The following is a 22,269-nucleotide window of genomic DNA, read 5'->3' as shown; positions in this document are numbered from 1 at the left end:
ATACCTTTCTCGTCCTTTTGGCTAAGATCAAGTGTAGTATCTCTTCTTATCAGTTTAATATCTGATATGTGGGCCATCGGCCCACTCGATATTAATCTTATTTTTTATGGGGGAAGGCCCGTTACAGTAGCTTGCTGCTGGGGTTCTTCATGCGTCGCCTTGGTCTTACACTACTGCCAAGGCCAGGCGCACCCCTCCAATACTCAGTTCATAGCTTAAAATAGACTTTAATGATTTGAAAGTCTTTGCTGTTTGATGTTTTCATGTAAACCCACTCCCATAGTTCCAACCATGGACCTGGCTTTTTATACTATAAGGACCTTTGAAGGGTTTCATTCATGTTAACAATATGGGAAGTTCTAAGAGACTCAAAAATCAGTTGGTTTTAATGATATATTTTCATCAGGATATGAAATAGGACAAGGTACGGTTATTATGTATGACTCGTCGTTGTGACAAAACCGAGCACTATCTGATATATACCCAAACAAACTACAATTTTCTTTTAATTAAAAACAATTCCACCAACATATTGCAATTCAACAAATCTATCTACAACCACATCAAGGGATCTAGGTTCTTCCAAACCACCGGATGATTTCTTTTATGAACTTGTATAACCACCCTGGTACCCCACAATCTCAATTGCAGTGGGAAACACAATTAGTGTGAAGAGATGTCGACAAGGACTGTCTTACTTCTGAAAGCTTTCAGGAGATGTTGTCTATGTTGGCCCAATTAAGTATTCACTAAAACATAACACCAACACCAAATAGAAAGCTTCACGTCGCTATGCCAATATCACATTGTTGTCTTCCACGACCACAAGTTGATACATAAATTTTCCAGATCGATAGATCTTTGACACTTAGAGATACAATGTGTGGGGAATCTATTACTTCTCATAGATTGGGGGGGCACTAACTCACTAGAGATTTTTATAAAACTCCGACACGTAGAGATACAGGTCATCACCATTTCCTTTTCACGCCGACGCTACACATGTAGAGAGGGTGCATCCATAAATATGTAAAACCAAGTACTTCAAATTATATATAATGAAATATAATACATTGTGAACAGTAAACCTAAACTCTCATAAACCCCGACATACTCGAGGAATAGTTATAGACCAATCGGCCAAAAATGCATTCATCGAAACCCTAGCGTATAGCTTAATGTCCTTGGTAGGCATGTTAGGTCTAAGATACGGAGGAATTGAAAATGCAACATTGACATGACTTGTTGTTTATATATTTTTTTCTTTGTTAGCCATGCTTTTTTCTAGATTCCTTCTTTGATAGTTATGTTCATGTATCAACATAACAAAAGAAAACTCTAAGTTAAAAGTCGTATGTCCATTTTCGAAATACAAATAACTAGTTTGAAATGCTAAATTATGGGGATATCTGGCTATAATGACTTATCTGTGTTAATGTGGTTAAATTATAACAAACATAGGAACATATGTAGATGAATTTTGTCATCTAATTACTTAGAAGAGCTCTTCGAGGTAAGTTCCTAATATAAAAAGGCAAAAACATATTGTACGGTTATCATGTGACATTTTAACTTAATTGGTCGATTCTACATTTGATAATAAACTTAATTGTTCAACATAAGTTATTTCTGATACGAACATACATGTTCGACATTATGGTTTGTTGGTGATTTGTTATCACCAATGCTATTTAAGTGTAATGGGATTACTTTGTTGACCAAAAATGATATTGATAAATATTAAACAAGTAAGGAAGGTGTGGTGTACACACTTGTTTAAGTTTGATCAAGTATCAAAGTACACTGTTATTTAGGGGCGAAGCCCCTGAACGAACGAGGGTCCGGGGGCAGCGCCCCTGGGAGCGGGGACTTTTATTTAGTTGACCCGTTTTATGACCATTTTGGTGGTTTTGTGACAGTTTTAAACTGTCATGTGACAGTTTTCAGACAAAGATCGAAATTCAGTTTTTTGGTCTCTTTTCTGGTACTCACGAAATCATATCCTCTCATTCTCTTTCTTTTTCTCTAATTTAATCTGAGTCTTATCCAATTGAGGATTTGGAAGTACCACCCAAATACTTCGATTAGAAAGTGATTATCACGATTTTCAGATTTCCTAGTGTCACTACACCATATTTCTAACATGATTTTGACGAGACCACACTTGTTCAACATATATGGTTTCAAGGAGAACACATATGTTCAATATAGAAGATTTTGATGAGAGTATACTAGTTTAATATAGACGGTTTGATGAAAACTTAACTGTATAACATAGATAATTTCAGGAGAACTTAATTTTTCACTTTTGATGAGTTGATTGTATCATGTTGAATCGTATCTTATTCGCCCAATATATTGTAGCATACATTTATTTGGTGTGATACATATGAAAAGTAAAATATGAGTACAAGCTATGGACGAGAGAATAAATAGAAGATTTAAGTCTTTTTTTTGCATATAAATATTCACGTGTATCTAGTTTTAATTGGATAATCCAACATATAATTAAACAAATACGAGACTTCCATTTTTAGCGACGAAATTATTCTTTTGAAAATGTTTAAACTTTTGTATTTCGACAATCTTACTGGAGACATGTTCGAGATAAAGTAACACAATTTTAATTATTTTAAAGGGAATTTCATTATAGCACTACATAATTTTGTGTTTAGGGATAAAAGGTGCCTTATTTTTTATTTTATTTTTTGATTTGTAGGGGCTTTGAAACCATCCATCAAATTTACCTTAATTAAACCAAAAAAAAAATCGTCATACCTTTGCGTTGCCTTGGAACTCCATTTTTCTATCTACTACTTGCGAGCTATGAAGTCATTAATCGGATAACTTTTCCTTATAAATCCAAAATTTGCATCAATCATCTATTGATTGCCTTACCCTATTCCTTTTCTTGATTATCCTGCGTCTTTAGCAATCACATTACTTGTCGTCATTTATGTTCTCATCATCTGATCAAGGAAATCATGAATTTCATGGCTTGCCCTCCAATTCATTACTAGTTCGAATTACATGAAAGGCTTTGAAGTTTTTTTTTTTTGTCTCTGATGTAACTTCTTTCTAGTTTTAAATGGCTTTATATTTTCGGACTTGCATCTTTTATGAATTGTATTTTACAAACCTTGATTGTTTGATTTCCCAAGTTTATGGAAGATTTAATATTAATTCCTATATATCAGTTTCGGTTTCGATTACAAACAAAACCTATCTATATCTGGAGATTAGGTAAATATGGGTTTTATAAAGTTGTGGAGTTGGATAGGTTTGTAACTAGTGATAATGAAGACGAAATGACTAGAGGGTTCTTATAAGCTATTGAGGAATTCAAGAGGATGACAAGAGAGTCATATCATATTCTTTGAGAAATGAATTCAAGATTATCTGCAATAGAGCTATGACTTATTTGGTATGCTTTTATAAGAAGGAATATACTATTGGTCTGCTTTTGGAAGTGTACGAATGGATAAAGGAAAGAGAATAAGGTCGACCAGGAGACAATGAAGGTTATGGTTTCTGATTCTGACATTGGATACAAGAGTTGGAACGTTCATAAAGTCAAGGGTAGTGTTGGCCTTTTCATGGTCAACGTCCACGTGGAAGCCATCTTAAATCCGCCACATGGACACAAGCTTTGCCAATGCCAACTACATGCTAACTAAGAGGGATAAACGGCTAACTTAGAGGGATAACCGGCTGAACCCTTCAGGTTTTTATATTGAATTTCATAGTTTAAGCCCTACAATGCCAAAAACAAACATGAGGGACCTTTTAAACAAAAACACAAGACTTTGTAGGGCTACGACGACGTTATCCATATTTTAAATAACTTGTCAAGTTAAATACCCATTATTTAAGATTATAATATACTGCATTTTGTTGGTAATATATAAATATTTAGTTAAACCCTAATCTTATTGCGTTATCAGTTTTTCTACTTAGTGTAGATGTATTTAGTGCTAGATAGATGATGACATGTAAAAAAATCGATCTTTAATTATACTCTAGTGAATGCATTTACATGTGCTTGCCTATGGACTTTGTTAGACCAATGATCACACATATATTTGTACATAGTTTACTCATTGGCAACTTTTGTTTATGGGCGTTAAAAATAGTGTGGGATCCCGACTCCAAGGGACCTTGTTCTGTATAAGGGAGGGCGGGCAGGTTTACCCTATTTAGTTTTTTGGTGGGGTTGGGGAGCCTTGTTCAGAATACCAAGTAGGGGTCCCAAAATAATCACCCTATATATTTTATTTATAAAATAAAATATTTCAATACCATAATTATTTTTCCTTAAAACATCGACACAATTTTCCATAAAAAAAGATAACTCTAACAAGTGTTCTATAAGATTTCAAGCATGAGAAATTCACCATGATTAATGTATATCATATCCCCACTTACTTGAATCGATCTATATCATGGTTCCATGTGAGTTCATACATTATTATCATATTGTGTAGATGTTTGAGTTTAGTGTGAGTTATGTTTAGTCTTCTCTTTAAATATACTCTTTAATTATCGTGGTTCCATGAAAAATTATACCTATGTTATGTTGTTGCTTTGGCTATGAAATAAGTTGCATAGGGACTTGCATGTTATGCTAATGCAAGAAATAACAATATACTTTAGAAAAATAAACAAGCCTATTAAAGTAGATTGCTCTTTCTTGGTGTGGGACAATGCTTTGGTTCATATTTTTTTCTCCTAAAATTTGATAATGAGGATAATAATGGCCTTTACATTTTTTTGCACAAACTCTAGTCCCTGTTCTACTTTTTTGGGTGGGACAAGAAATGAAGACATTAGTCTACGCCTGACTTCCGTTCCAATGCACGAAAAACACACTGCAATTTGGTGTTCCAATTAGATGAGATACTCACAACTTGACAATCTTCTTAAGTCTTGGATTGAGAGGTTGTCTTTGTTTTTTTATCATAAAATAGAAAGTAAAAAAAAATTCATTTCTTAAAATAATATTAAATTCTACGTAATTCCTTTTTTTCCCGTCTAGATACTCACAAATTGATGACCGAGGCAATGGGGAGAAAACATCAACAGTCAATCTTCACGAACATGGTATGCAAAATTTTTACATGCACGTATTAGCAACGAACTTTCATTGATTAGTTTAGATAGCATTCTAATTCCATTTCTTCCTACTACAATGTTGATTATGAATTGTATTTAATTAAACTATTCATATTTTTTGTGACTGTATGTTTACTCAAATGTTGTTGTCGTTATAAAGTTAAGGTCAAAATATCAACGGGTTTAATAAAAGTGATAATAAAATGTTCAAATAAAAGAAAAATATATGGTTACTTAATAAACTATCATTTACCAATAAAATAGTAAATATAATAATAAAAACATCTTCTTTTCCTTTTATTAAATAATATAAGGTTTGTTACAATAAATTATTTAAATTTTTAGAAACTCTAACTTTTGTCAACATCCTTACTGGTATTGATTAGCAAATTGATTTGCAAATTGGTGCAGTTCTTGAGGTTGATTATGCTAATCCCTAATCACTTGGTGTTGAGGCTCTATAATAGTACAGTGAAGAAGGTAATACTCATTCAAGCCCATTATCAAAAAATTAACTCCACAAGAATTATTAATAAATAAGAATTAAAATGGAAAAGTTAGGATTGATGAAATGGCTTAGCAAGAAGCCAAGAATGAAAAATCGAATAAGTAGCGGTCATGCATGTAGCTGGTTCGAAGTTGAAGACAACTGTTTTTTTTTTTTTTTTGCTTTTTTTTGTCTATCGTATAATCATCTATGCCTTCTGTTGGTGTTCTATATATATGTAACCACGGATCACCGTCTTTCTTCTAATTTCCTTAATGTACCCACATGTTAATGGATGACTTCTATCTAATATATATTTATTTCAGTTATGCTTTCTTCTTTACTTCATTCGTTCAACCTTTATTTTCTTTTTTTTATTTTTTTGCAATTTAGGCAAAAAAAAAAAGTAAATATTTGCAAAAAAAAAAAAACATTATTTCCGGCTAATGTCGGTTTTAAGGGTTTATCTTAAAAATTTAAGGACTTCTTAGAAAATAAACAATCATAAATGGTCTTTTTGTTAGTCTATGAAAGTAAACAATCATAAATGGTTTTTTTTTATAGGGTTAAAGTTTAAAGATTTTCCTGTAAAAATTTCCTTTTATATCTACTAAATTAATGAAAAACAAATCATATTTATTTATTAAAAACCTCAAAATAAAGATATCTACATCATTTTCACTAAAAAAAACTCAATTTTGTTTATTTAAAAACACGATAATGACAATTTATATATAATTTTGGGGTTTTTTTTTGTGATTTCTTCAATAAATATCATAACTATATATAATTTTTAGCATGTGTTCTTATGAATATTATAGTTCTTATAAAGTTCTTTGCAACTATTTTAGCATATTGACATTTAAGTTATGTATTGTAGGACAATTTTGAACTTAATTTGATCACTTATAAAAAAAATGGAAACTCTATTCATGGTCATTCTTTACACCATATATCTTTATACCTTAATAAACATTTAACCTTAAATGTTGAATTTTAAGAGGTACAATTCCTTATGCGATTTGTACAGTGAATTTATACACTTAAATCTTATCCGACCAGCAACGACTCAGTCCCCTTTAATCACGGATCTATGGTCATCTAAATAAACTGATTCTATGCTTCCCATGTATATTAAATCCTTTATCCCTTCTTTTTCTGTCTCTCATGCTCTTTTTTGATTAAAATTTAGAAATCTTTTGTCTGTATAAAATGCTCCCCCTTCTCTCAACCATATATCCTTCTCTCTAACCCTAATTAGCCGCTAGTCACACTATCCGGTGATGTTTGTTTTTTCTAAGGCTATAGAGGCTCACACTTTCTCAATCTCATATTCTATAACTTTCTTTTACTCTACCGATTGCAGGTATTCAAAGTAGTCGATTCATTGAGACGGTGAAGAAGAACTAGATTTGTATGGGGCTTCTTAAATCTATTGTCCTCTCTATTGCTTGCTTCAATTCACCGATAGCGATCTATTTCTTGGGGATTCAAATCTAAATCTCCATCGGTTCAGGGTTTTCTTCTCAAGAATGTTCAAAGAAATAGACCATGCCTGTGTTCTTTTCTTTTCCTTTGTATAAACCCATTGTGTGTGTGTTTTGAAGATTTTACTTTAACGTGAAGACCCTATCTACTCCATCATCACTTTATCACTTTAATTGTAGGTAAACCATCCTCTACCCATATCACTTCATTTCGACAAAATTTGGTCTAAATTTTAACACCTTCTTTTGTACATAGAATGTAATATACATATCTTGCTTTTTTACTTGATTATAAACCCTTGTAATCTTTGTTATATGGTAAGTGAAATAATAAAACATTATAAAAAAATGGTGAAAAGGACAAGAAGATGGTTTATCTATGTTGCTACTTACCTTTTATGGTTTTTCATATACTCTCTGTTTTGCTAGTTTTCAAATACTCTCAAATACCTTGTTCTTTGGTAACCCTTTGGTAATCCCATCTCTCTCTCTCTCTCTCTCTCTCTCTCTCTCTCTATGCCAATATCACCTTGTTGTCTTTCACGACCACAAGCTGATACATAAATTTTCCGGATCGATAGATACAATGTGTGGGGAATCCGTTACTTCTCATAGATGGGGGGCGGGGGCACTAATTCACTAAAGATTTTTATAAAACTCCGACACGTAGAGATACACGTCATCACCATTTCCTTTATTTCTTTTGCACGCCGACGCTACAGATGTAGAGAGGGTGCATCCATAAGTATGTAAAACCAAGCACTTCAAATTATATATAATGAAATATAATACATTGTGAACAGTAAACCTAAACTCTCATAAACCCCGACATACTCAAGTAATGGTTATAGACCAATCAACCAAAAATGCATTCGGTCAACCTTCATTCCCCTACGATTCTGATTCAAATCGACCACTGACAAGAAAATATAACCCAACACACATAACCCACGACAGACCAAACTATCAAAGTATACCACAAACGAACAAAACAATTGATCAATAATCCCTTATTTTCTTTACTGTTAACAAATCTATACCCCGTAAAGCGGGGTTCCTTATCTAGTTTTTAAAATGGAAGTATGAGATAGATCCCTACGATGCATAATTATTAATTAGTCCCTGGTTCTAAATATTGTAGAAACAACTATTTTGTTTCGTCTTGAGATTCATGTTTAAAACAAAAACTACTAAATCATCTTTGTAATTTTAATGCCTAACATAACTTTATTTTAGATTATCACGATTAATTTAAAATAGCACCCGTTGAAAATCGAAGAAATATGCAATAAAGTTCTTGAAGTTTGGATCTATTAACGAAAAATCCCTCTTTGATTTTATGAATTATTTATTTATTTATTTATTTATTTGTTTATTTATTTTGCAATTTAGGCAAAAAAAAAAAGGTAAATACTTGCAAAAAAACCATGGTTAATGTCGGTTTTAAGGGTTTATCTTAAAATTTTAAGGACTTCTCTGAAAATAAACAATCATAAATGTTTTTTTGTTAGTCTATGAAAATAAACAGTCATAAATGGTTTTTTGTTAATAGGGTTAAAGTTTAAATATTTTCTTATAAAATTTTCCTTTTATATATACTAAATTAATGAAAAACAAAACATATTTATTTATTAAAAACCCCAAAATAAAGATATCTACATCATTCACTAAAAAAACTCAATTTTATTTATTTAAAAACACGATAATGACAATTTATATATCATCTTGGGGTTTTTTTTGTGATTTCTTCAATAAATATCATAACTATATATCATTTTTAGCATATGTTCTTATGACTATTATAGTTCTTATAACGTTCTTTGCAACTATTTAAGCATATTCACATTTAAGTTATGTATTATAGGACAATTTTGAACAATTTGATCTCTTATAAAAAATGGAAACTCCATTCATGGTCATTCTTTACACCATATATCTTTATAAGCCTCAAATGTTGAATTTTAAGATGTACAATTCCTTATGCGATTAATGAATTTATACACTAAAATCTTATCCGATTAGCAACAACTCAGTCCCCTTTAATACCGGATCTATGGTTATCTAAATAAACTAATTCTACGGCTTCCCATGTATATTAAATCCTTTATCCCTTCTTTTCTTGCTCCCATGCTCTTTTCTATTTAAAATTTAGAAATCTTTTGTTTCTATAAAATGCTCCCCCTTCTCTCAACCATCTCTCCTTCTCTCTAACCCTAATTAGCCGCCAGTCACACCATCTGGTGATGTTGTTTGTTTTTTCTAAGTCTATAGAGTCTCACACTTTCTCAACTCATGTTCCATTACTTTCTTTTACTATACCGATAGCAGGTATTCGAAGTAGTCGATTTCGAGACGATGAAGAAGAACTAGATTTGTTTGGGGCTTCTTAACTTTATTGTCCTCTTTATTGCTTGCTTCGATTCACCGGTAGTGATTTGTTTCTTGGGGATTCGGATCTAAATCTCCATCGGTATTGGGTTTTCTTCTCAAGAATGTTCAAAGAAATAGACCATGTTTGTGTTCTTTTCTTTTCCTTTGTATAACCCCATTGTGTGTGTGTGTGTGTTTTGAAGATTTTACTTTAACGTGAAGACCCTATCTACTCCATCATCACTTTAATTGCAGGTAAACCATCCTCTACCCATATCACTTCATTTAGACAAACGTTAGTCTAAATTTTAACACCTTCTTTTGTACATAGAATGTAATATACATATCTTGCTTTTTTTACTTGATTATAAACCCTTGTAATCTTTGTTATATGGTAAGTCAAATAATAAAACATTGTAAAAAATGGTGAAAAGGACAAGAGGATGGTTTATCTATGTTGTTACTTACCTTTTATGGTTTTTCATATACTCTCTATTTCGCTAGTTTTCAAATACTCTCATATACCTGGTTCTTTGGTGACCCTTTGGTAATCCTATCTCTCCCTCTCTCTCTCTCTCTCTCGTGTTAGGTCACATGTCACAGATCCATAATTTTGTTTTTTTTTTTTTTTGCTCTTAATCAAGTTTTCACTTTCTTTTTCAGGTCAACATTAATGAAAAGTATTATCGATTGGAATAGACAAAAAGATACTATGGTTGAGTATTAACGTTTTTTATGGAATTTGTGTATTTTTATGTATGAACATGTATGTTTATATGTTCAATATTAGGCTTGAGTTATGAAACTATGATAAGATAAAAAGTAAATGCATCATCTGACGATGACTTGATCAGGTGCTATGTGACTGATCAATCAAATAACGTTTGGGAGATTAAGGCTAAATTGTTGGATTCTCAATGGTTGATGGTTCCAATTGATGATGATGATTATTATGAGCTGATGTTGGTAACGGTTGATTATTTCAGTTGCAATCGACACTTATGTTTTGTGAATTGTGTCTTATAGGGCTAACAACATAAGGAAATAAGAACTTTTGATTCAAATGGATGTTGATGATCTTGGAGGAGTATGCTCAAATTCCACCAGGGTATGCAATATGATCCCATTTCCATTTTTTGAATATTATTTCTATTTTTAACATTGGATTTAACCATTATAGGCGTCCACATAAGATATTGAAGATGAATTATGGGATCTGTTGGATTAAGTGTCTAAGCCCATAACTATAAATGGTATGTACTTGACCCGATAGTATCATGGTCCTTTTGGGTTGTCTTCACCATAACAATTCGATAGGATGAATTATGGAGAAAGAGGTTAATTGTGATTTATTAATATATTATAAGAATAATATATTAATTGTGAAATCATATTATTTAATTAGTATTGATCAGAAATTAATTTGAAATTAATTCAATGATCAAAAGAGGCTAATTAAATCAACGGGGCCTGATTATGTAAATCAGTAATAGTTGTAGTTTGGGCTAATGGATCCTATTGGTATAGGATGGACGAAAATCTATGGGGAGCCCATAGAATTTCGTCCAATGCTTCCATATGGGGATCTATAGGTTGCTTAAGGCCTAAGCAAGTGATTTAGGGTTTCCAAGTAGATAACCCTAAGGAGCTCAACTATATAAGGAATCCCATGGCTCCTAGAAATCGCCCAATGAATGCTTCATAGAAACCCTAGTCGATTTTGAGCCTCATTAATTTCTCTCTCATATTCTTCATTGTTATTTGGTGTTTGTGATTCATTAAAGGTGCAACAATTAAGGCACTAAGCTCTTGAAGGTCAAGATCAACTAACTACAAGGAAAAAGTATTGATCTAACTTGGTTTTAGTTATCAATTTTCGAAATTATGTATGCTAGTCTTAGGTTTTATGCTTTGGATGATTACTTGCATGTATAACTTCAAAAAAAAACCTAGATCCAAAGCATTACGATTGCATGTACACCATATGAATGTTGTAGTGCTCAAAACTCATCAGTGGTATCAGAGACTAGGGTGCTTTTCTGTTATATGATGCAATTGTAATGTTTTCAAAACTGGAAAAAAAATTGCTTTTTGTTTAGCCTGATGACCATGGCATAGCAAAGCCTGCCACGACGTGGTATCGGGTCTGATGGAAAATTTCCGAATTCTTTGCTTAAATTAGAAAAGGATGGTTACCATAAGTTGTTTTAACTAATCAAAAACGTGCTTTATGATAATGTAATGAATATCCTCATCTAACTGAAAGATAATTGTCAAATTTTAAGATAATTACAATATTATGTGATAAATTAATTATTTGTATAATTTGATTTGAGTTATTTTACCATATAAAAGGATTAGGTCAAGTTTTTTATAAAGATAAAGTTATATGATTAATTTAATTATTATAAATTTGATCTAGAGAGTTTTTTTTTAAATTCAAAATTTGCCCTCAAGTTTTGGAATTTAAAATTTGATTAAAGGTTTTAATTTTGAGATATTAAATTCTAAAAACCTACTATTTTCTAAAAGTTTAAAAATACACCCTCATGGATTTTGTTAATTGATTAAGTGTTAAATTAAAAGTCTAATTTATTAAAAGATTAAACCTTAGTATTTTAACTGTATAAAATACACCCTTATACAATATAAAATTAAAAGTCTAATATATTATATGTATAAGTAAAAAATCAGTCTTACCTTTAGTATGTCTCATTCACGAAGCTGGTCTATAAGGGGTGTTTAAGGAAGCGGCCTGTAAAATGACCGTCATTAGGTATTGACTCTTACCCACCGCACCCTTGAGCAGTGGAGGGTTGTTAGTCGAACGGGTTTGATAGGACACTTAAAATCTCATTAAAAGTATAATGAAATATAAAGTAACTAAATGTTTTATAAATTCTCAATCTTAGTTACAATAAGGAAAATGTGAATTTGATGCTAACCCATGAAATTGCACATTGCAACTTATTGGTCGTTAGTGGAGCGTGTGTGGTTAACCGACACACTAATATGGGACTAATAAAGGATGGAAATGGGTAGCTCGTAAGTTATCATAGATTAATGGAGCGTGTGTGGTTAACTGGAACATTGATTAGGTGATAAATGACTTCGAGAGTACTAAGCTAATTTTCATGGTTATTCACACCTTGTTTGTGATCATCGGTATCCCAGTCACAGACTTGAAGGGCATAATCGAGATTAAACATGCCATTGATAAGTTCAATGAATCTCAAAAGATCTAGGAGTTTCATCTAAAACCTAATTCGTTAAAGTTTTGTTTTCGTGGTGGAATTGGTAAATCGTCATTTACCTACCTTCAAATAATTTGCAATTGGATTACGACATCCTTTTCTGAATTGTAAATTACTGTGTTGGGTCCTAGCCTTGATATTTCATTTGGGTGTTATATTAACGATTAAATCAACTAACTTGAATTTCTCTCATTGTAGATGTCTAGCTCTGACAACCGTGGTCTTCCTTAGTTATATTAACGATTAAATCAACTAACTTGAATTTCTCTCATTGTAGATGTCTAGCTCTGACAACCGTGGTCTTCCTTATCCCTTTATAAAAAGCTTTCCTCATGAAGATGATTTTCCACGTATCGATCAAAGTGAAAGATTAATCCCTTTTTCATGCAATGGTGGAACTAGAAATCATTCTTCACTTCCTCCACCCCCTCCATTGATTCTCCCTGACCCACGTTCTCGAAGACTTGAAAAGTTCAAGGTCACTCAAGCCCTATTGGCATGCAAACATCGAGATGGAAGTTCTGTGTATGCACATGTTCTAAACCTGAAGCTACACATTAACAAACTGGGGATGTTGGGAGTCGTTTTCCCAGAGGAGCTAGCTGTTGACTTGGTTCTTCAGTCACTTCCCGATTCATATGGTCAGTTTGTTAAGGACTACTACATGATATATCACGATGTGACCCTTAATGATCTAACATAATTTCTTATTGCTACTGAAGCAGAAATGCTGAAGAGCACTGGTCAAGCAAAAGAGTTTGAAGTATCAATCTCCAAAATTTCCATGGATATTGGTGATGGCAAAGGTAAATTTCCAGAAATGGTTTCTCCTCCTAAGAGAAAGAAGTCGACCATGGTCAAAAAGTTTGATCATAAGAGAAAGGCAAATTTTGTGATAGTCCCATGTGTCATTCCTAAAGAGTCGACATGTTTCTATTGCCAAGAGAAGAAGCATTGGATGCGAAACTTCCATGTCTACCTGAAGGATCACAAGGATGGTAAAGTCAAAATGTATGACTCTACTTCAGGTAAGTTTACTATCTAACTCAATTAAGTTCCTAATTTTTAGATTCTTAATACATGATGTGATAAGATTGCATTTTGATGTTTTGTAGGATCGAAGAAAAGAAAGGAAGTTTAAAGGAAGAGTAAGCAAAGTCTGGTTGCAAAGAGATGGATTTCGATCGCATGGTTCGATGATCAGATTTTTGAGCTGCTGCTTAAGAGTTATGATAGATTGCTTAAGAATATTTAGTAATATAGTTTTCATTTGTATTTGCATTGTAAGGACAAGTTTTCTGCATTTTATAAATAAAGAAAAATTTGATTTTGTCCTATTTTATCCTTGCAATGGAATTTGTGAAAATTGGTGTTTATATATATTAATAGCAATGTTGAAGATGAATTTGATTCTAAGTTATATCGATTGTGGTAGTGTTGTAATTTTTTAATTAAGGAAAGATTCTCATCACCCAAGTTTCAATTGGACAGAAACTTGGAATCATATGATTTAAATTATGTGATGCATGAAAATCTTGGTACTTGGGGAAATTGGGACTAATTCCTTGTTCGCATATGTATGTGAGTCAAGTGAAAGACAAAAGGATCTAGTACTCATTGATGTGTACGGGTCAGATTCACCACAAAAGACGATAAAGTTTATTCGTCATGATTTACTAAAAGTTTAGTAAATATTGTTATGCTTACAAGATGAAGTGTAATTCTGAATCATTGAAAAGTTTCAATGTATAGCAGAACGAATAAGAAGAATCAAATTAGGTAGAAAGATAAAATTTTCTCCAATTTGAAAGGAAAGGAGAGTACTTTAGTATCGTGTTTTATGATCATCCTATTGATTATGGAACCATGTCACAATTGATCCTCCAAGGACACCTTAGTGCACTTGTATGACTAAGAAGAGGAATCGAGAATTGTTGAAATGGTTAATTCAAGAAGATGAATCATACTTCTTTCCAAAATCGAGTCTTAGAGTCATACTCCAAGATTGTACCTTGAGTGACACATCTTAGTTGGTTTATAACGCCTCATAAAATGTGGAATAGAAATGTCTTCTTACTTTTTCACATTTGAATTTGGTAGTTGTGATGTTTTAAGTTAAACAAATACCAACTAAGACCAATTAGATGAAGTGTTATCTTGATAAGATCCCACACTAACTGTTGAATATTTGTTTGTCGAGGAATGCTCCTTGACAAAGAATCTTATATGTCAAGAGGTCAGTGGGAGTCTTAATGGTCTTGAATAGTTTCAGGAACTAATCAAGAATAGACTTTTTTAGTTATCACTAGCACACGACTTGAGGTTTGCAACCTATCGTATTGACATATTCTTGTTTCCGTGCCTATTCCTTTTAGTTCGACTATGCATGTGAGTTCTATGAGTTCTCATTTGAATGCATAAGGCAACGCACCTTGATCAATGGAAAGTACATCGATCTGTATGGGTGAGCTGCTCAAAAACTTGGAAGCAATGGTAGGACCCTTGTGCTACCATATGGCAAGAAATTAATATTGGAATAGTTCAATCCATATGAGTTTGAATTTGTCATAGACCTTATCTTATGATAATGGTTGGAAATGACAAATTAACACAGACAGGAACACATACACTATAAAATCTAAAGTGGCAAGAGGTTTCTCTCCACTTTATGAAAATGATTGTGAGAAAACATTTTCACTAAGTAGATTTTAAAGGATTAGAGTTAGCAGTTGTGATAATTGCATTCTCGAATTCGAATATGATTACAACATCCCTTTTCATAGTTCGAATTGTAAGAAATGGCAAATAGTTTCAACATTCGAGACTTATTGCTATAAGTTCTGAAAATGTTTAAACACACACTTTGTGATATATAATGAAATGTGTATGAGCTTGATAAGTCTAGATAAGGACTTATCAAAGCACCACGTATTAGAGATCTGAACTTTGGTAAGAAAGTCAATAAGTATTAATTTCTAGAAGTCCAGCTGAATTATGGATACATGTCAAAGCTAGTAGGACCATAAGTGTTATGCTAGTAACTGTATAATTATTATGCTAGTGGGAACATAATTACACTTAGTGTTGCAAGTAGGCAATGCTATTTATAGAAAACAAAAGCTACAAATTTGCAAAGTTGCAAATTTAAATGTTGTTTAGCTATAGAAAGTAATAGGGAGAAGGTACCCATACTTCATTTCAAATCTAAAAGATTAAATTGAAATTTTAATTTAGCCATGGGCATATATGAATGTTATGTTGAAATGATTCAACATAAAGAAATTCTATATATGGAAACATTATAGCAAGAATCTGGTCAAGTATCTTGTCTTTATGTAAGACATTATGAATCGTATCCCATATGCTTTTAATATATGATCGATTTCATATGCTATAATATTCACGTCTTCTGATTTTTCCAAATGCCTAGGGCATTAAGAGGGAAAAGGGACCAGAACTGGATTTGACTAAAGTAGTTAAACAACTGTCAAGAACGTTCTAAGGTTCGCCAAGGATTGGTTGCTTAAGCATAGTTGGAAGTATATTAATGGATGGGCCATATTGACATTATTATGAATAAATAAGATTCTATTAAGAATGAATTGTCATATGGAAAATGAGGAAACGTTTCCATAATGGGAGTTGGATATTGAGAATCTATGTGTAGGTTAGAAACTTTTATGCAAGAAGAATGTTCAAAGGAATGTACTTTGAATTTGAGACTTCGCTTCCATGTAATTATTTTGTTATCAATCTCCAGTGGAATACTTTGTAATATCATTGGCAAAGTCTTTGTGACATTGGATCCTTGACATTACAAAGGATCATTGCATGACAGGTTCGAATCTAACACATTCTGACAGTGACATGAATTTGGTATTCTTACACTTATGATAAGGATTTGGAATTATGAAATGAGCATCAGTGGGAATGTGTTCAATTGATCTATTCCACAAAGAAAGGACCATAGATAAACATATTGTGCATGCTTGGAGCATGGGATAACTATTGTTTTAATTCAAGTACTGAGTTGAATAGTCGAAAAAGTATACAATGAATAAGTCAAATTAATATGGTAATTAAATAATAAGTATTTTATTTATATTCAAAAGTTTTGAGACCATAGTTAATTAGATTATTCTTGTATTTCACTTTGCATGTTTTACTTCCCGAATAACTAGGTTATTGAAACATCCACAGTCAATCATACTTTGGAAGTAAGTAATGAGGTAAGACTGTCATGGATCTGACTGTAGATTGTCTATGTGTTTAGACATAACACAAGTTTGTTGCTGTGATCATGAGTACTCCTGAAATAGGATTTGAGTATTGGATTAAACCCACACTCATCTGAATCACTTCATGGATTTTATCACAAGTGATTGTGAGACGATAATATCATATATTCTTGAAACACAAACATATGAGTTGTAGTTTACAAGTCAGTTGCACATTGATGATGCGTAAACGCACCGGTAACTTGGTGTTATAAAACATATTGTTGTGTGTGATTTGATGAGTAAATTGAGCAAGCATATGAGTCGAAGTTTATTCATTCCTTTTACCCTAAGAAGGATAAAAGTGATATATGTGTGCCCCTAGATGATTTAGTGATGACACCCTAAGCGCTTGGCCAAGCCTAGACTAAGTTGATGTGTTCAATTGTAGTATGAAGTCAGTCGTCATGTGACATCCTCAATTTTCACGGACAGAAAAGACCGATTTTGTTTATGCTTTATAAAAATCAGAGTACTTCATTTCATAAAAAAGTTGCGGAATTTGTTCCCAGAAAAACACGATAAATACGTTATCAAAACATTTTCAAATAAACGTATTTTATTCATTTTAAAATGTTTGGGATGTCATCGTCAATACAGAAATATAAGCATAAACGGAACTTACATTTATTTACACTAATGATCTACATCTCTTTAATCCCTCAGTGTAATGTGACTTCGTATCAACACCTGTAATATAAATAAACTGAGTGGGTCAAGTTGGGAAACCTGGTGAGTACATAGGGTTTTCAACCCACAATATTATAATTATTATGTTTAAACAATCAAACAATCAACCCAATTACCCATCCCCATTATCTTCTTTACTCTTAAGGATTTAACCTAAGAGTCATCTATCCTACATTCGTTTATTCCGAAGTCCCTTACTTCCAGGGTTATAGGACTGGCACTAAGTCCATAGCTGCCAATGTTCGTTCGTAAAGCACTAATTCCATAGCTGCTATAGTTTATTCGTTGGGTACTAAATCCATAGCTACCAGTGTAGGTACTAAGTCCATAGCTACCAACATTTATCTTACAGGTACTAAGTCCATAGCTACCAGGTACTAAGTCCATAGCTACCAACACCTAACAAGTACTAAGTCCATAGCTACCTGTGTTTACCTAATAAGTACTAAGTCCATAGCTACCATCGTTTTTCCAATAGGCACTAAGTCCATAGCTGCCGGTGTTTATTTATTGGGCACTAAGTTTATAGCTGCCAATGTTTACTTACATCATCTTTTATCTCTCAACATTCATCTACCCATGTTATACCCAACATATTTGTAGATATAAAATACGTATACAGTTTAAATCAGTTAAAACATGTATAAAACGTTCATCCAGCATAGATAGCAAGTATACAGATAATATGCACACATAGCACGTAATTTATATTAAATACTTCATATATATGTGTAAGATGAAAGTAACTATGCAATCACTTGATTAGGTGGTGACTCGGTACTTGAACAGCACTTCGTTATCTCAAAACAATTTTTCCTTGACCAAAACCTAGTATTAATACCACTAAAGTTTAGTTTTAACGTTAATCGCGACTAATTAATAGTCTAGCTATTATTACTATTATATAAGCGTTAAATAACACTCAATATAACTCATAATAATAGCCCAAATATTTATTTTAAGGTCCTAATAATGTTACTATAATTAAATAAAAGCTATATTAAATATAGTATAGGCGTAACTCACTTACAGCGGGTTTTTATTAAAAACCGGGCTTCGCTGGAGCAGGGTTTCCGAGCCGAAAGCTTTTCTTCTCGGAGCCTTCGGGTGCTCCGGGGCTTTCTTCTCGTGATAGAGAGGTTCCCTAGACTTGAGAGGGGTTTAGGGAGGTTAGAGAGAGAAAGAAAGGTTTGAAGGTGTGAGGAAATTATGAAGAGTTCATCTCTTATTTATAGGAATTGTATAGTAAAGTAGTCTCCAAGCTTCGTCCGTAACTTTTGCATACGAGCTCCGTTTTTGTCTGTCTTTTTACCGTTGAGTTCCTATTAATGAGATCTTCAACTTTCATTTAGACCTCGTTGGCTAATTCTCATTCTATCTCGGATTTACAAAACTGTATCGAATTCGTCGCGCTCGAAAAGTAGAGACTAAGCTTCGTCCATAACTTTCGCATACGAGCTCCGTTTTTGTCTGTCTTTTTACCATTGAGTTCCTATTAATGAGATCTTCAACTCTCATTTAGACCTCGTTGGCTAATTCTCATTCTGTCTCGGATTTACAAAACTGTATCGAATTCGCCGCGCTCGAAAAGTAGGGACTAAGCTCCGTCCATATCTTTCTCATACGAGCTCCATTTTCGACTGTCTTTTTATCGTTTAACTCCTATTAACGATATCTTCATTTATCATTTAGATTATTTTGGCTAAAAATCGACCGATCTAAAATTCAGATTTCGAGTTGTGCACTGCTATGCTAAATCTTAGAAAAATCATAACTTCCTCATACGAAGTCAGATTTGGATGTTCTTTTTATGCACACTATCGGTTTAACATATACTACGACTTTCGTTTAGATCGCTAAGGCTAAATCCCGCTCTATCGTAAGTTCACTATTTACGCCTCCCGGTATCGTGTCGGTTCCGTCGCGAAACTTCGACGGGTCATAACTTCTTTATAACTCGGATTTCGATGCTCTTTATATGTACGGAAACCTTGTAACTTATACTAAAACATGGTTGAGATTATTTATTCTTAATAATCTTTTGTCGAAAAGTCGTTTTCGACCCCTATTGCCTCTAAATTGACTAGCCCGGATCTAAGGGCGTTACACGTCATACATCGGAAATCGGGAAACAACACATGGACAGAGAGAATGATTATAAATCCATGTCTCATTTCCATACGATATCTTGTAGAATGGAGGAATATTTGATCCCTTATCTAAAGGACGTGTTATTGATAAAATCAAAGTTCGACAGCGGCTTTTGATAGCTACGATTGCTAATCGGATTTTGAAGTCGTACTTGCAGTTATAGTTATTAGACTTATCCAAGTAGGAGTCTATTAGATTAGGTGTCTAAGCTCATAACTATAAATGATATGTACTTGACCCGATAGTAGCATTGTCTTTTTGGGTTGCCTTCACCATAACAATTTGATAGGATGAATTATGGAGAAAGAGGTTAATTGTGATTTATTAATATATTATAAGAATAATATATTTATTGTGAAATCATATTATTTAATTAGTATTGATCATAAATTAATTTAGTGATCAAAAGAGCATGATTAAATCAACGGGGACTGATTATGTAAATCACTAATAGTTGTAGTTTGGGTTAATGGATCCTATTGGCATAGGATGGACGGAAATCTATGGGGAGCCCATAGAATTTCGTCCAAGGCTTCCATATGGGAATCCATAGGTTGCTTAAGGCTTAAGCAAGGGATTTAGGGTTTCCAAGTAGATAACCCTTAGGAGCTCAACTATAGAAGGAACCCTCTGGCTCCTATAAATCGGCCAATAAATGCTTCATAGAAACCCTAGCCGATTTTGAGCCTCTTTAACCTCTCTCTCATATTCTTCATTGCTATTTAGTGTTTGTGACTCATTAGAGGTGCAACAATTAAGGCACTAAGCTCTTGAAGGTCAAGATCAACTAGCTACAAGGAAAAGGTATTTATCTAACTTGGTTTTAGTTATCAATTTTCGAAATTATGTATTTTAGTCTTTGGGTTTATGCTTTGAATGATTACTTGCATGTATAACTTGAGGAAAATCTAGATCCAAAGCATTAGGGTTACATGTACACCATAGGAATGTTGTAGTGATCAAAACCCAACAGGATCATATGAACATAATCATCTCATTTGTAGTTCACAATTAGGTTGTCAAGTTGTGTAATTTTCTTAACAATTTCATCCTTTTTTATTACTGTTACTAACTATCGATTTTTCAGATGTAACAAAGTCCTGATTTCCCCTAATATATGTATACCATAATCAAATAAAAATCAATTCCCGAGCCTTTTCAAGAAAGGCTAGGCAAAAAGAAGATGAGATGGTAATTTGGTTACACTAGGGAGCACTACTAGATAGCGTGCCTTTAATGACACGCAATTTATGATACGCAAAAGTGTGTGACCTAAAAGTAATGTCAGCTATCTAGAAATTTTAAGGATTTAGGACGAGCATTTTTGCGTGCCCTAAAATTAGTATCAGAAAAAAAAAAAAAAACACGAAGGGCGCTTATTATAAAATGTGTGTCATCTAAGCATGTCATTTTGTAATTTTTAATGAAACGCGCATTCTTTAGTAACAAGTAGGAAAAGAAAAGCCCAAAAATCAGAAAAGCTCGCTTTCACTTCCTTCTTTGCCCTAAGCGTTTTTTGACGCATCTTTTTTTCACCCCACAAACATAATCGACGATAATTCTTTCCTCTGCCCACATTGACCGCCAACTACTCCCCTCACACTCCGACCACCGCTATGTGCTCTTTCCTAGTCGTCAACCCTTCGCCATCGCCGACCCTCCGCCAACGTTGCACCTTCTTCAACACCTTCCTATGCCATCGACCTTCCTCTTCCAAAGCCGATTTTATTCATGTGGTTAAATTTGTTCCTATTCCTCATTGACCTTCATATCTTCATTGCTACCCTAATTTTGGCTTCTGGTGAGTGGTGACTCTTTGAATTCATATGCAAAATTCTACGGGGAAAATCACGGTAGGTTCTTAGGTATGGGTGGAAAACCCATTAGTGGCTTGGATCGATGGAGAAGTATTCAAAATAGATGGAACGGAAGCTGAGATCCGAAATACTGATGGGAAGAGAGTAAGTTAATCAATCATATGCTCTTGCCAAATGTCCTTTAGGTATTTTTACGAATTTCACCATTTTATTTACCATTTACTGTGGATAGGTTGTTACAAAACTATCAAAATATACCCTAAAGAGATGGACACTCCTGATGGTGGAGTTGATGACATAACCAAGCTTTCTTATTTGCATGAGCCTGGAGTTTTGCATAACTTAACTATCATATATCAAAGAGATAAAATCTATGTAAAAGGATCTCCAACTTCAGTTTCATTTTTAAGTCCTCATGTATTTGCAATTACAGAAATTGCTTTCAAGTAATTATAACATTCCCTTCCTTTTGTGTTCTGTTTACACATATATCATCTAAAGGATCTCATAGACATGCTTACTTGAGATGAATCATGAAACAGGGAAATGGTTAATGGAGGAAAAAGCAACTCCATCTTGGTTAGTGGTGAAAGTGGGGCAGGTAAGACTGAGACTATTAATTAT

The 22,269-nt window shown here is 33.1% G+C and overlaps 1 non-coding gene across 1 annotated transcript; it reads left to right on the top strand.

Moving 5' to 3' along the window:
• LOC145055792 (U2 spliceosomal RNA) lies at positions 1–197 on the top strand. Its single transcript, XR_013685350.1, has one exon. It is a non-coding gene; the product is annotated as a U2 spliceosomal RNA (small nuclear RNA).
• Positions 198–22,269: the final 22,072 nt, after the last annotated feature.

The sequence above is a fragment of the Lactuca serriola genome, chromosome 5, assembly GCF_051521515.1.
Source record: "Lactuca serriola cultivar US96UC23 chromosome 5, Lser_US96UC23_V15, whole genome shotgun sequence".
Classification (NCBI taxonomy): Eukaryota; Viridiplantae; Streptophyta; class Magnoliopsida; order Asterales; family Asteraceae; genus Lactuca; species Lactuca serriola.
The sequence above is the reverse complement of the archived record's forward strand: the minus strand, read 5'-3'. Positions and strand labels throughout refer to the sequence as shown.